This window comes from Penaeus chinensis, chromosome 33, assembly GCF_019202785.1.
Source record: "Penaeus chinensis breed Huanghai No. 1 chromosome 33, ASM1920278v2, whole genome shotgun sequence".
Classification (NCBI taxonomy): domain Eukaryota; kingdom Metazoa; phylum Arthropoda; class Malacostraca; order Decapoda; family Penaeidae; genus Penaeus; species Penaeus chinensis.
Window position 1 is genome coordinate 37,515,117 of NC_061851.1, and position 5,000 is coordinate 37,520,116.

Consider the following 5,000-nt stretch of genomic DNA (forward strand, 5'->3'; position numbering starts at 1 on the left):
CATTATCATTATCATTATCATTATCATTATCATTATCATTATCATTATCATTATCATTATCATTATCATTATCATTATCATTATCATTATCATTATCATTATCATTATCATTATCATTATCATTATCATTATCATTATCATTATCATTATCATTATCATTATCATTATCATTATCATTATCATTATCATTATCATTATCATTATCATTATCATTATCATTATCATTATCATTATCATTATCATTATCATTATCATTATCATTATCATTATCATTATCATTATCATTATCATTATCATTATCATTATCATTATCATTATCATTATCATTATCATTATCATTATCATTATCATTATCATTATCATTATCATTATCATTATCATTATCATTATCATTATCATTATCATTATCATTATCATTATCATTATCATTATCATTATCATTATCATTATCATTATCATTATCATTATCATTATCATTATCATTATCATTATCATTATCATTATCATTATCATTATCATTATCATTATCATTATCATTATCATTATCATTATCATTATCATTATCATTATCATTATCATTATCATTATCATTATCATTATCATTATCATTATCATTATCATTATCATTATCATTATCATTATCATTATCATTATCATTATCATTATCATTATCATTATCATTATCATTATCATTATCATTATCATTATCATTATCATTATCATTATCATTATCATTATCATTATCATTATCATTATCATTATCATTATCATTATCATTATCATTATCATTATCATTATCATTATCATTATCATTATCATTATCATTATCATTATCATTATCATTATCATTATCATTATTATTATTATTATTATTACCATTATTATTATCATTATCATTATCATTATCATTATAACCTTCATCTTTATCAATAAATTAGAATACATTGTAGAAACACTGATCACTGTTTATTATGCATTTAGTAAAGATAAGTTCGTCATATATAACAAAAACTATTTCCGATATGCATTTGTGGTTAAACTATTATTTGTTGCCATTTTGACCCAATAGATGCAAAGATCTATGTAAACAGGCAATCCTTATGTGCACACATACAAACACACATACGTGTGTATTATATACTCATGTATATGTGTATGTGTGCATATACATATAAACACTCAAACACACATATATGTATATATACGTACCTGTATATATATACATATATTTGTATATATATGTATGTATAAACACACAAGCGGACGAACAGAATGACGGAGATAATGAAAGAACAAAATATTGAAGACTTATAAGGAAAGTCATTACAGTCAACTGACCTTCGCCTTGATTAGACATGTGTGGCCTTTTAAGAAAGTATGCATGTGTGAATGCTTTTTCTTTATTTGTATTTATATATGTATATTATTCACTCTATATAGAAGTTCATTCATATATATTTACGTGTATTTATGCTTATTTAAGTGTATTTGTAAATAATACGATAGTGGTACCAGCGATCACGATGAAACTGCAACATTTAAATCAAGTAATAGTACGATCTGAGTGAGGGAATGACAATAAATTAACCACAAAGAAAGAATTGTTTGGTTCAAGAAGCCAAAATATATGGCAATTAACGAGTAACGAAATCAAAGATAATTAGAATACTGAGGACCTGCGTCGCCGTTCGTCTTGCACGACTGCCTCTTCACTATCGCTCATTTACTCCCATGGCTTTAGGATCTAAATTTCCTGAAGGAAGGGTAATTAATCTTGAATGTCCACACCCACAGAAACAAGCACACTCAACCGGACGCAATCACACAAGCAGACAAATACGGACGCAAACACACAAGCAGGCATACTCAGGAGGACACAAACACACACAAGCAGACAAATAACCTGTGCTCATCATCCTGAAATCACACGGTACCTGCATGGCGTAAAGCATGTTGGTCCAGTTCGCGGATCAGCTGTACGAAGGTCGCGCTCGCTTGTCTGAGGAAGAGACGGAAGAGGAAATGCTACAGACGCATGGGAAACGGGAACACAAAGGAAAACGGACGAAAAGGAAGAAATGGCAAGGGAGGTGATAACCTGGGTATACAAACGGAAGAAGAATAGGTTACATAGACATGGAGAGAAAGGAGATAATAACCCAAAGGAAAGAAAATATATAAAATGTAGGGTAAGGGAGTGTAAAACAAATTGTACGAGTTCTAGGGCATGGATGATAACCCGACAGAAAAAAAAAAAAAAAAAAAAAATATATATATATATATATATATATATATATATATATATATATATATATATATATATATATATATATATATATATATATATATATATATATATATATATATATATATATATATATATATATATATATATATATATATATATATATATATATATATATATATATATATATATATATATATATATATATATATATATATATATATATATATATATATATATATATATATATATATATATATATATATATATATATATATATATATATATATATATATATATATATATATATATATATATATATATATATATATATATATATATATATATATATATATATATATATATATATATATATATATATATATATATATATATATATATATATATATATATATATATATATATATATATATATATATATATATATATATATATATATATATATATATATATATATATATATATATATATATATATATATATATATATATATATATATATATATATATATATATATATATATATATATATATATATATATATATATATATATATATATATATATATATATATATATATATATATATATATATATATATATATATATATATATATATATATATATATATATATATATATATATATATATATATATATATATATATATATATATATATATATATATATATATATATATATATATATATATATATATATATATATATATATATATATATATATATATATATATATATATATATATATATATATATATATATATATATATATATATATATATATATATATATATATATATATATATATATATATATATATATATATATATATATATATATATATATATATATATATATATATATATATATATATATATATATATATATATATATATATATATATATATATATATATATATATATATATATATATATATATATATATATATATATATATATATATATATATATATATATATATATATATATATATATATATATATATATATATATATATATATATATATATATATATATATATATATATATATATATATATATATATATATATATATATATATATATATATATATATATATATATATATATATATATATATATATATATATATATATATATACATATATATTATATATGATATATACATATATATTTATATATATTATATATAATATATATCATACATATATACACACGTATCTATATGAAAATATATGGTAATATGTACATATACGTTATTGCATGTGTATAAATATATACATATGGGTGTGAGTGTGTTAATGTGTATTAAGTAATAACAAATATTAACATATATGTACATATATATAGATACATAAACATATAATTATATATTCATACATACATGCATACATATACATACACATATGTTTATTAATTTATATATATACGTATATACACATATATGTATATATACATAGGTATATGAATTTATATATGAATATAAATATAAATATGTATATATATCCATATATATATGTATGATATATCCATATATATATATATATATATATATATATATATATGTATTTATGTATGTGTGTGTGTGCGAGGGTGTGCGCGTGAATGTGGATGCGTTTGCGGGAGGGCTGCCCAAAAACAGTAGACACACACGAACTTCCGTTAATTCATCCAGTAGGAAGCAAGGCGCCCTGGGAACCGCCGACTACTCGTCACGCGTCAGTTGTTATTGACTATTTAAGGCCTAAAATTTCAAACTGGACTGTCATGAATCCTAGATCTGTTTGAAATTACGAATGTTCAGTATATATGAATACACACACACATGTATACAGACGTATATGTGTGTGTATGTATATATATGTATGTATGTATATATATGTATATGTATATACACAAATACACACAAACACACCACAATATATATATGTGTATGTTTTTCTCCCTACATACGTAATATATAGCTATAGTTAGATTAGGAGGTAGAGGTTTACTCTCTTTCAACTTAATCACCATAAGAATCACATGGCCTTGAAAAAAACAGTGTGTTGAGTTGATAGTATATTTTTTAATTTATAAAACAATACATTTAAACATTGATTATAATCTTTTTATAGAAACATGCTAACAAAATTAAATGAAAAGTGTTTGTTCGTCCGTTGATTATGACTTCCACAGCAAAGAGATCGAAAACCCTAATTAAGAATTTTCCTTGTGTACTTTTACTAACTCGTAATTTATTCCAGTTCACTCACGATTCCGAGACAAGATAACTTATCACAGTTCCTTTATGAATGGCTGTGAATGACTGATACCAACTCTCTCTGAAGGGTGTTGACGTCGAGGCCAAGGTCACAACACGTTCGGGACACAATGAGTGCCGAACTTTCGCCGCTTTCGATTAAATTTTGTTTGATTTGTGAAAAAAAAAACTTACTGTAGGCCTATGTCTGATTGTCGTTAAAGCTAGTGGTTGTGATTATCTATTATATATATATATATAAATCAAGGAATTTTTAAAAAAACAAAAGTAAATCAATGAAAATAATGTTTTTTTTTTTTTTTTTTTTTTTTTTTTTTTTAGTTACATATCTATTGTTATCCTTACGTCTTATTACCATAAACATAAAAGACTTTGACGTTATAATTTCACATCTGCTACTCTCGTCATTAAATATTTCAAATGAGAGTAACTATTACAGTCAGTAATTTATTTC